Source organism: Cricetulus griseus (genome assembly GCF_003668045.3).
Source record: "Cricetulus griseus strain 17A/GY chromosome 1 unlocalized genomic scaffold, alternate assembly CriGri-PICRH-1.0 chr1_0, whole genome shotgun sequence".
Classification (NCBI taxonomy): domain Eukaryota; kingdom Metazoa; phylum Chordata; class Mammalia; order Rodentia; family Cricetidae; genus Cricetulus; species Cricetulus griseus.
This window is the reverse complement of record NW_023276806.1, coordinates 164,594,710-164,607,335: the sequence shown is the minus strand read 5'-3', so window position 1 is coordinate 164,607,335 and position 12,626 is coordinate 164,594,710. Positions and strand designations below refer to the sequence as shown.

The window sequence follows — 12,626 nt, the reverse complement described above, 5'->3', positions numbered from 1 at the left end:
CCTGCTGTCTAGCACAGGACAGTTCTCTGGCTCAGGAAGAAAGTCTTGAAGATTCCGATTCAAAAGGGGTGGTGGTGGTGGTACTTGTCCGATCTAACTATGAAATCCATAGTTAGAATGTCTTAAACTGATATCAATACCTTTGATTTAGCTTGTTTGTGTTCCTTTTTAATCATAATGTAAAATTTTTCTTGCTGTTTTATTAAGGTACAACACTGTGAAGTAAACATCATGTTGTTGACCGTGACAATCTTGAGTTCTGATGTAAGGCTATCCCAACTCTTTACAACATTTTGGTATGAACTTTTTTTTTTCCTCTGAGTTTATAAGGAACTCACTATTCACATTTTTTAGTGCAAGCTTAACAGGGAGCTGAATTAATGCTAGTTACACACAATTTCCAATGAAGTTAGACAACTTAGGTTTTCAATGAACATATTTTTCTTCAGGAACCAAATAGTGCTTTTCACAAATGAAAAATCAAATAATGAAGTTAGAAGGCAGAGTTAACAAAATTTGAAAATTAAAGGTTAGGGAAAAAACAAGGGGTCTAAGTTTAATAAAGGTTTTTGAAAGCTAAACTTAAAAGAGAATATTTAAAAAATATTTGCCTTTTTACACTTTTCTGGGAGGTGACAAAGAAACTCAAGTGTTTCATTCACTCAAAGTCACTAAGGTTTGCAGTGGCAAAGACAAGACAAAACTTAAACTTGGAGTCAATGAAATATCACAGAGGAAAAAGCAAAGTGAATGTTTTACAGGTGGCCACACATAGGAATATCATTAGCAATACACTGAAATGCTTGAGCAAGAGGACCAAGACAGAGAAATCAGGTGGGTCCCAGTGTTCTACACACACAAGAATGTTGTTCAAACTCAAAAGGCAACACAACCCAACCATTACCCTAAATCTGCTGTGTAAAGGGGACCGGCTGACCTGGAGTCTGATGCGGAGAGATCTTGTTCCTCAGCATACACATATTATCTGAAGTTCATGAGCACATTTTAAAGGCACAAAAGGGAGTAGTTACACAGCATGACTCAGTTGACTTTGGGCAGGAATCGAGAAAAGGAGAGAACTATAGCAAAGGGTGATTTCACACAACTCTAGGCATCAGCAGGCAGATACTGTATATGCCACTAGCACCTGTGTGTATTCTGGTACAAAGAGATCAAAACTTACTGCTTTTATCCAGTTTACTTTTGCTGATACTATTAACTGCTGCCTTCAAATCCCTTTTATTTTCCACTAACAAAACCACTCCCATGCATCACTTTCAGTTATATTATGATTAAAACTGTAAAGTTATAGCGAGATCAAGTGTCAATACTTTCTATAACACCTTATCAAATCATATCTATATATACTGGTCAGGAAAGACATCAATGGTCACATTTAGCTGTAGACCATGTATGCTACAATACTGACCAGCCAAGCAAGATATGCCCACTGGTTCAACACTAGCACAACTAACTATTTGGGGATAACCCACTGCTTTGTAATTGGACCGGAGGCCTGTTCTACATGATGGAATACCTGGTACTATAAAACTGTTGAAAAGCCCAAGGAGGTCATCGTCCTATGAAGGGGACACACTACCACTGCGTCCCTAAATGAACGTGTGGTCAAACTGCCTTCTAAATTTTTAGTTTTATAACCATGAACCAGTGTGGCACTCATCCTGCTCCTCGATGTAGAGGGTGATAGTTCATGCAGACTTCTACGTGGTCAAATGCTGAGAATAAGTAACTTTTGTGTCCTGAGCCCTAAAAAAAGGGTGTGTCTCTCTGTCTCTGTCTCTCTCATACATACATACATACATACATACATACATACATACATACATACACACACACACACACACACACACACACATCCAAGGAATACTGCAGAAGAGGAAGAAACAATTTGAGCTGGAGGACGGGAAGGAATTCCATAAAGCATTACCATCCAAACATGCTACTGCAATCATGAAACATAGCACAGGATTTGGCCCTTCCACATCCTATCATAAGAGAAAAGGTATCCAAGAGGACCATACCTTCCTGAGAAGCTCCTGAGTGTTAATGGGTGCTGAAGATTTTCTCTCACTGGCAGACTCGCTGGGAAGGAATGGAAGGGGTAACAGAGGGCAAAGGGGGTGGCATAAATATAATAATAATAAATTGGAACTACATAGGATAATGTCCAAAAATAATTTTTTGATGCAACCTGCACAAGGCTTTATTGTAGTTGTTTAACGAGCTAACCCCATGTTAGCTCAGGTCTTTCATCCACCCACCATGGTGGATGGCTAGGAAAGAGGCTGCAAAGCATCTGCATAGAGATCTTATAATGCAGCGTACAGGGAGTGTCTAGGGGTACACACCAAAAATAAGTTTTTAAAGAAAATAATAAACAAAATATAAATCCTTAAAACCTTTTCAAAATTGCATGTTTAAAATTTAAAATAGACAAATAATAGCACAATATGCTAGTTACTGAAAGTGGATGGTTTCCCCCAAGTATCTTTTTTTCTCCCCCTTTGGTTTTTCGAGACAGGGTTTATCTGTATTGTTTTGTAGCCTGTCCTGGAACTCCCTCTATAGACCAGGCTAGCCTTGAACTCAGAGCTCCGCTTGCTTCTGTCTCCCAAGTCTGGGATTAAACGCAGGCACCACCAATGCGCGGCTCCCCCAAGTATCTTGAGAGTGATGATTTACATGGTAAATTTATATAAACACTTAACGTTGAAATTAATATTGTGTGTATATAAGGAACATTCAGTGGAATTGACAGATGTGGTCTTTCCTGACCTGAAGGCAGGTGGAGTACTTTTCAACTTTAACAGAATGAATCCTTGTACTTCTTTCTGATGTCCACAGTGATTGAACATTAAGTCATGAACTAACAATTCACTTTCAGTTCAAAACCCCTTTCCAAAACAGTAGAGCCTGTAACTATAACCCATTGCAGCTCTACAAGCAGTCCTATCCATACACAGGAACTGCAAGAATATAACATTTAAATTACAAGCTATAATATATGCTTTAAAGTATGTCCTTTTACACCATGCATATTTCCAATGGATTATATATAGACCCAGGAAGCACACCTCAACATTAATCCAAAATGAAAGATAAAAATGGCACATGCCCAAAATGAAATTAGTTTAACTTGTTTTTTTATTTTTATTAATTCTTTGAGAATTGAGTTTCATACATGTTTTAATTAAAAATATAAATCTTAACAGTAATTACTTTTTAGAATCAGAATAAAGTCTAATAAGAACAAATATACCACACTGTTTACAAATGGAAAATACTCCCTATATAGAGTAAATTCTATTGTCCTAGTAATATTCAATGAAAAGGAATCAATCATTCTTCCAGTAATAAAACGACTGTCCCTTGAAGCAAAAGGAGTGGGGTTTAAAAGTCAAAGATAAAATAGGCTTCAGAAATTCTCAATTTTCTGCAAGCTATACCTTAGCAAAAGACACACAATCAATATGCAAAAAACATTGACTGAACATCTGTTGTCTACAAGTCTACACATCTTCAATGAACACATTTCTCAACTTCTCCATATGAAAACTCTTACAGAAAGGGAATATATAACATAAGTGAATGTATAGCTTTGGCTGGAGAGATGGCTCAGTATTTAGGAGCACTTGCTACTCTTCTATAGGACCTGGGTTCTGTTCTCAGCACCCATATCAGATGGCTCAAACTGCTCAATGGGATCCAACTGTTCCCTGGCCTCCATGGGCACTTCCACACACCTGGGGCACATAAACTTACACAGGCACACACAAATATATGTAAGTAAAAAGAGAAATAAATCTTAAAAACAAAACCAGTAACTGTATAGCCAAGAATGGAAACTTAGGAGGAATTCAGATAGACAAATAAATGAAGAATAACAAGGAGTGGGCAGGTGCTGAGCTTTGAATAATAGGCATACTTGGACCAGAAGACCCAGAGTTTTCTCAGGTCAGAAGAAATCCATGTATGAAATCACAACAAAGGGAATAGGGAAACAGACCATTCAACGGTCTCCAAAGATAGTCAACATTGCTGTGCATACAGCACTGCTTAGCTCCAGAAAACAGAATCTGTTTGATGTTATATTTATGAATAGTACCTCCTGCAATCATACAAATTAGTGACCCTGGTTAGGAGCATATTAAGACTGACAGATGAGAGAGGTGCTCCACTCAGGTGGTCTATGAAATAGAAGCAGACACTGAACACATCTGGATAGGTTCTATCCATATTCTCACATTAAAGAAGTGAAGAAATCCCAAATGGAAAAACTGAATAAACAGTACATCTTAGATTTCAGCTCTGCCCCTTTCCTCACATCAAACTCTTAATATTTCTAAGAATCAGAGTTTTCAAACACACTTTAAGTAACACTAGGTTACTTACTTAATCCAAGGCCTCCAGAATAAGTTGTATATCATAAAAAAAAGAGGAACTACTAAATGTTTTATCGAAGAAATATCAGTTATTTTCTTTTAAAAAATGACAACAGGTTATAGAACAAATATGAAAAGTAGAATACAGCAAAAGAACTGCAAAACTTTGAAAACAAGACTATTAGTCCTTGGGGCAGGAGAATGTTATGCGTTAATAAACTGAAAAGATCGACATTGCTAGCGATACACTTATTGCAAAAGCTCCTTTGAAGTTAAATGGTCAAATCCTTTCTAAGATTGACTTTTCAGAAAACATACATTTTATTCTTAAATTTATCAGGTTTGTCCAGTAGTCACACCAGTTTTCAGTGAAGAGTATAATCTCAGATTTCACAGTGTAAGCAAGCAGTGGTCCATTCAAAAGTATGCTCCTTGTCTCTAGAGGCCTAGGTGACAGTAACATTAATACAAAATCAGAATCCCAGACTGGCAGGAACCACAATGTTAGAAGTTGCTATACTTACAAATATCAAATAATTTTCTTACCAAAAAAGTAATTCAAAAAAATCATATATTCTTTAGTTAACATTGTTTTTGGAAAATTCAACAGACAACAGCTTTAAGAGACTATAGGGAGAAGTCTTCTCACTCTGCCAAAAATACTAATTTGGATTTCCATAGTCATTAGTAAATTATACCCCATGATTCCTAACTGCTCCCTAAGGCTCAACCAGTAAGCTAAGTCTTAAAAATAAAAACAAGTTCTGTAGTCTTGAAATGGGCTTTGAAACTACTTTCATTTTAGTGCATGGGCTATTTATTACATTGATATACATAGAACAAAATAATCACACTTGAAGACTGATTTTAATCATGAAGTTATTAAAGGCAGTTAGCTCATATATAGTATGCAACAGTTAAAGCAGCCTTAACACGAAGATGAAATGGAGCTTACCTAGCTACACAAATTACTAATGTGTAAGTGAAACAATACTAACTTTTGTTTTGGTGTACAGTTGGTAAGTTACCCAACCTAGTATCAATATTCTGTAAGAACATCAGCACTAACATGCTATTTTTGAAGCAGTTGTTTGCTAAATGAAATTTAAAAGGGTAACTATTTATCTACTCATTTAAGTCCATTTGTTAGAAGGACTTTCCCCGATTAACAATAAAATCAGAGGTAGACTAAAGCCTAAAAATGCAAAACTATGATACAACATGAATTACTTTTAGAGAAAGAAACCCGTGTTCAAATCCTCTCAAGCAGCAGATATTTAGACATGAAAATAAGAAAGAACACTGTCTGAGAGTTTAGAGTGCTTAATAAGTAACCACAGATAGAGCTTCTACAAGACAACTCTGCACACACAGATAAGAGAGGATTTTCTATCTATCAGTTTTTACAATTGTCACAAAAACTACCCAAGCCAACAAATCAAACTTTTCTACAACAGTCAAAACTATTTACAAACACAAATTTGACTATGGACAAAATACACCAATGATATCCTCCAGAATCATAAAAGGATTTTTAATAATGTTAAAATTTTACCTAACTTATTAATTCACTATCACTCTTTTTCAAAATGCAGACTGGTAGGTCCCACCCCAAATCTGCTGAATCAGAATTGCAGGGGCAATGCCAAGGGACCTAAGCGCTGAGTAACTGTCCCAGGTAATTACACTTAACAGTTAAAAACAACTACCTTTCTGTATGTGTGAGATTTGCAACAAGGTTTTGGATTTCATGAACTAAAATCTCCTGACTGGAGACCTATTTAAATTTCTAAATTCCACTGCTCAACAAATTAATATTCTAAAAAGAAAAAATTAGATAACATACCTGTGGCAGAAAAACAAGTGCATAAAACATTACAGGATTTGAAGGAACTTTTTTTACACTAACTTTATTTTTAACTAAGTTATTGCAAAACAAACGATGATTACTGAAAAGCGAGATTTTTTTTAAAAAAATTATAAATTTAACTATAATATTTTACAGATGTTCATACTCATTCACTCACTATTAGCAAATCAGGGTATGTATGAATTGTTTATATTAATCCAAGGATAAGCAAAAATTAAACTATAAAGTTAAGCCTAAGTAAATTTGTTTTTATTATATTAGTAAATTTACGCTGATCAGAAGCTGACCTTTCATATATTATATTCATAATATATGAATATAATATGAATATCCATAAACTTATACAAACACATATAGTGAGAAGAGCAATGAGCAGAACTAGGAGGGCACCTCTGGATAAAATCTAGAGTCCAGGTCTGTCTGATTTATCTGTTAGCTATTTGACACTGAACCCAGATAAATCACCTTGACTACCAGGAGGAGAAGGTACAACTGTCTATGTAACTCATTTTGAAAAATGATTGGTTATGAGAATCAAGCAGCACAGCATGTTAAACACCACACTAAATAACCATGAGCATTTCTAGTATAAAGCATCAACAAGAGTGAAACCTGAAAAGCTACTATTAATATCTGTTATACAACAGACTATCCACAGAAAAGTTAAAAAAAAATCCACAATGAAGACTACAGAGTCAATTTTTCAGCTACTATTGGATATTGCTTATTACTGAGTATCTTCTACACTACAAATATTAAACATAAGAATTCAATTTAACACTCACAACGCAGAAGCAGGTGGATCTCTATGAGTTCAGAGCTAGCCTGGTCTACATAGTGAGTTCCAGTCCAACCAGGGCTACATAATAACCCCCCCCCCAAGCCATTCCTTCTATTTACCTAATGTTTTTTCATTTATAAGACTTATATCTAGTATGGTAATACTGACTGTGAATAGACTATGAGTTGTCAAAATGGTCATTTAATTTTGTTAGTCTGTTTTCATTGGCATTTTTCTTTTGTTTTATTGTTTTTTTGTTTTGTTTTTCGAGACAGGGTTTCTCTGTGGCTTTGAAGGCTGTTCGGGAACTACCTCTTATAGACCAGGCTGGTCTTGAACTCACAGAGATCCGACTGCCTCTGCCTCTAGAGTGCTGGGACCACCGCCCAGGCATTGGCAATTTCTATAACAAAAACTTTAATAATAAACAGTGTATTTGGTGTGTGAGTATAAGTACCATTTCTAAAAGCCAAGAAATTGTCACTTCTTTTAAAAAATGCTCCTTGTATATCATTTTCCTTGTAATGTTACCTCAGAGTCTGTAAATCCCAACAAGCTATTAATAGCACCTTTCTATAAGACATTTACCAGAAAATCATTTTTCCTTCAAACTAATCAAGTATTTTTACACGACATGCAGAAACTTAAATCTCTGCTTCCTGATCCTTATTCTTCCTGTTTTTTCATATTAATTACAAATTCCATGATGAAAATGCCAGTTTAAACCTTATATGTATAAAATATAGGAAATTGTCAAATGTTTTTGATGTTCAATATTATAATAGTTTTGTTGCATGATAAATCCTTGTAGTACTCTTTTCCCATAAGAGACTGTTTCATTCAAAATGAAGTTAACAAGTTTGCCCGAGGAAATTAGTCAACTGAATCCCCAAGTAAAGAATTTTATCAAAATATACTTAACAATGTATTAATTATTCTTCATGCATCAACTTAGTGGTTTTAGGTGTCCCAGGTTACTAGGGCCATCCATATACTATGGCTTTAAGGAGGCCTTGTAGCAGTGAAGGCATAAACAATCTAACATCTCAAATGGATTTTTTGTTTAATTATAGCTTAACACTTATCTACAGCTCAACATCTAACGTTTTACAGTAGTCAGAAGAACTCACAAATGTTGAATTAAAATTTAAATGAAGATAAAACAGCAATAATAGCTTGTGGTCTGTAATTAAAATCTGTATTAGGTAATATCTATGTTAATTTACCCATTATTTAAAAGCTGCATCCTTTTCTCTTGTGTTCTATGGATAAAGAATTATCCTCTGCCTAAAGAGATAGTGTACCTTAAAATCTGGACTTGAGAAGGCTGCAAAGAAAGCAGGGATATCTCATCAGCTCAGCTGTCACTACAGCATCTCTTTCCCCCAAGCCTGAAAAATTTCAATTATTTTTATATGTGATATATATGAGAGGAGCCGTACGAAGAAACCACTTTTTCCAACATGGTCTTGATTAAACTCTGAATTTAAGTATTCCTGCTCAAAGTGGTCATTCGTATTATCATAAAGCAAGTAATTAAAAGCCCCCAGTGAAACCATGAAAGGCAGGTAAATGAAGATAACAAGTGAAAAAGAATTACTATATCATATTCAGGCCAGAAAAATAATTTTACCACATTTTATGTGTTTATTTTAGAACCTGTTCATAGTTCAGCAGTTAAAAAAAAAGCACTACAATGCTGGTAGGTACTGGAATTTGCTGGAATGTCTAAACACAGTGGACAACACTGCTGCATTGCCTCCTTTCCTGGGGTCGATCTAGATCATCAGTAGCCTCTTATTTTATTATCAACATGAGTCAAACCAGTTCCTCACCTCATCTTAGAAGGCTATGTAAGGTCTCAAGCTTCAACAAAAAAAAACAAAACAACATAGTTTCCCACACGGTTGTTGAAATTCCTCTCAAAATCTAGAAATTACAGAATAGAGAAAAATGGAAGACAGATCCCCCTTACTTCTAAATGGGCACACGGGTGAGGACAAGTGCGAGAAGAAGGCATACTCTTAATTTTCACCATTTGATGGGGGGGGGACGACAAAATTTTAAATCAAAGGTGGCGCTCTGTCCTCATCTCACCCGAATGTGACTCACTTTTGCAGACTATATGGTAGAAAATAACAGTTACTTTTCAAAGATCTTTGCAGTTACACCCAAGCCGAAATCAGGACAGAGATCCACCCTTAATGACAGCAATTTAACTGTCTTATCCAAAGCAAGGGAAAAACTAAAACAGCTTCCTGAAAACATGGCTTAAAAGGCCCATTTCATACACTAGCTTTCAAAAAGCTCCCAATAAGAAAAAAAAAATTCTATTTACTTCAAATTTGAACTCATCAAGAGGAGAAAAAAGAGGGACTGGGGTGGGGGCGCTAAACTAAGCACACAAGTATAAAAGGCAGACTCTCCTCCTCCAATCCCTCTTTAATTCCCCCAATCCGGTCCCTGCCACACACAAGGGCAGGGAGTCTCCCTAGGGAAGGCTGGTGGCACAGCAAACGAAGGTTCTCCATTCACTCACATGGGCCACCATCCAAAAGGATGCCCTATGAGCGCTTTATACAAACCAGGCCTTTACAAGTGCTTATTATTATAAAATACACCTACGCTGGGCAAGAACCTTATTTTAAAGTAAAGACTGTCCTCAGGTGGGGGAGGTGAAACACAACAAAGCCTTCCATGTTGAAAGGCAGACAGTCCAGACGTACATATACCTACACACGTATGAAAAAAAATCCATATAACTAATTTATCAGGAACAGCAATCGATACCAACAGGAGCCATTAGATTATTAATAAACCCAGAAAAGTAGCATGCATAGCAGCCAACAGTGGCTGTCTGCAGCGCTCTAGCTCACAGGAAGGGTAAAAATTAGCCCACCGAGGAGGCTGGCGTCTTTGGCGGTGCTGCAGACCCCCCCACTCCCTCGGGGTCCTATCACCGCAACAGCAAAAGCACTCCCAATGCTAGAGTCCCGCAGTAAACTGGTGAATGAAATGCGCACAGAGACCAAACCTAGGCAGGGACCGAAGCGCAGACCCAGGGGTCGCTAACTAGCTAAGCCACAAAATTCTCTTGCCAGATGAAATAGACAGGAACCCCCACCCTCTCCGCCTCCCCGCAATCGGAATGCCACCCTCCTTTCCACTGACCCGTTCCGGGGACCCGAGGACAGCGCAGATTTTTTTTTTTCTTTTAAACTAAGTACATAAACATGAATCGGAAGCAACCGTGAACATCCTGGGGGGCCAGACGCAAGACCTGAAGAGGGAGTCCAGGCGGCTCTCCAACTCCCCGGGAGTCACCGTCCTGTCTGACACGCATCTATCACACCACCCCCTCCGGGGGACCGACGCACGAACCCTCACCTTGCGCCCGCAGCACCACTCAGGGGCCCAAGCCGAGGATTAAATGGGTGACCCTCGCGGGGCGCGGGGAGAGGGAGTGCCGGGCACGGCTGCCCTCAAGGTCACCACACGCCGGGGTGGGGGCGACCGGTGTTGGGATGGGCTGTGGCGGCAGCAGCGGCAGCCCCGCGAAGTAGGAGAGCCGCGGGTGTAGGCGAGAAGCCACCGGGACGGCGACTCCGAGCTGGAGCCGGCGCTGAGGCGCGCGGAGAGGACGCCTTCTCACCTTTACGGTCCCCTAGCAGGAGCGAACCCCGGCGGCTCCGCCAACTTCGCGGGGACCCGCCGCGCTCCACCCGGCGCCCAGCTGTCAGGACCCCCGCCGCGCCCTGCGCGCTCCGCCCGGCCTCCCCCGCAGGTGGCCGCCCCCGCCGCGGGCTGCCACCGGCCGCCACTCACCTCGCCCGCAGCGGGAACCATTTTTCCGAGGGAAGAATCAAGGAAGGATAGGCAGGAGGGTCGGCAGGGAGGGGGACCGGGGATGGCGGCGTGGGGTCTCGGGACGTGCCCGCAAGCCGGCTCGCCGGGCTCGGGGCGCCACGCGGAGGTGCGCCTGCACCTCGGGAACGAGGCGGCCGCCGCGGAGCCCAGAGACTCGGCGTCCACCAGCCGGGGCTCCCTACTCACGCTGCACCGCGAGGAGGCGGCGGCGAAGGAGGAGGCGGCGCCCGGCCGGCCCCCGCCCAGAGCCCGGCGGTCGCCGACTGGCCGCTCGCGTCCCCGCAGGACCCGCCTCCTCGGCTCCGCAAAGCCGCGCTCAGGGCGCGCCGCGCTCGGCACAGCAGCTCTGCCGGCCCCGCGCCGTCGTCCGCTGCAGCAGCGGGCGGGGTGCAGCCCGGGGCGGGGTCCGGAGACACGGGGAAGCCGGCGGCCGAGCACGAGGGGCTGCGAGCAGCTCGGGGCAAGGGGCCCGTGTGCACCGGGTGACCCGCGGGACCCGTCCGAGTCAGCAGACGGCGGGGTGTGGGGGGGACGCTCACCCGTTCCGGTCCGAGGCTCCCTTCTTCTCCACACCTCCACACCTCCCGCTCCACGCTGGCGGCGCAGCTGCCTCCCGCTGCCTCTGCCACAGCCGCCGATGCTCGCGCGGCCGCCGCTGCCGCCTTGGCTGGGCGCGGTCACGTGACGCGGCCCGCGGGAGCCTGAGGGCGGGCGAGCCAGCGAGCGAGCGGGAGGGCGGGCGGCCGGGCGGGCGCGCGCGCACGAGCGGAGGTTAGCGCGGCTCGGACCGACCGGGACTGGCGGCGCTTCACCGAGAGGGCGTTTAAGGGGAGGATCCGGCGAGCGCGCTCCCTGCTGGCGAGCGCGCGCCCGGAGAGCAGAACTTGCTGCGCGCGGGACCGAAAGGGTGGCCAGAGTGCAGGGCGGGCGACTCGCGCCTCCGCGGCGCCCCTCCCTCTTCCTTCCCTGTGCGCGCGGGTCTCGCCGCTGCCCCCGCCCCCTCCTGCGCTCCCCTTCCCTCCTGCGGCGGCCTCCGATTGGCCGGCGGGCCTCTGACGTCTGTGTTTCCATGACGTGTCGGCCCGGGGCGGGGCGCTGGAGGGGGCGGCCGGGGGAGGAGGGGGCGGCGACTCCGTCAGTCACCGGCGCTTCCTAGGCGCGCGGCGGGCGGCTCCTGCAACGTGCGGAGGCAGGAGAGTGATGACTGTCACTGCAGTGGGACGACCTTCACCTGGGGTCCCCGCCCGAGCCACCCCCCGCCGCCCCCGCCCCGCCGGTGGAGGCCAAGCCGGGACAGCGGACTGTAGAGCGGCTGGCTCCTCGCGGCTCGGCGCCCACTCCCTAGCGGACCTGTCTCCGGTCCCGGAGAGTGACGCACTCGCGCGACAGCCTGAAGTGCCTCCCCTTTGGGAAGGGAGCCCACTGTCCCCGTGGGCGCGCTGGCCCGACCGGCGGACACCGGGGATCCCCGCTGCAGCGCCCAAACGGTGTCCGCGGGCCGGTACAAACAGGCCTCGCACGGTCCGCGCTTAAAGTGCTCTCGCCTCTCTTAGGTTTTTTTTTTATATATATATATATCTTGTTCTACCTGTAGCTAGCCAGTGGCTCTGTTAATTCATAGTATTTCAACCCTGCCCTCTTCTTTCCTGAGGAGAAAGAAAACCATATCGAGTCATGTGCGGCATTGCGATGGTGAAAGGTAGCC

At 43.3% G+C, this 12,626-nt stretch overlaps 1 protein-coding gene across 3 annotated transcripts in view; it reads right to left on the bottom strand.

Annotated features, from left to right (window-relative positions):
• The window catches only part of Atp2b1 (ATPase plasma membrane Ca2+ transporting 1), a 108,322-nt gene extending 96,735 nt beyond the window's left edge, over positions 1-11,587 (bottom strand). For 2 of the 3 annotated variants that reach the window (XM_035451794.1, XM_027394135.2), the window contains exon 1: positions 11,461-11,587. The gene's annotated coding sequence lies outside the window, so the exon portion shown is untranslated. Of the gene's footprint in view, positions 1-10,879; positions 11,013-11,460 lie in introns of those variants that run through there. The other variant, XM_035451793.1, reaches the window with a different exon arrangement.
• Positions 11,588-12,626: the final 1,039 nt, after the last annotated feature.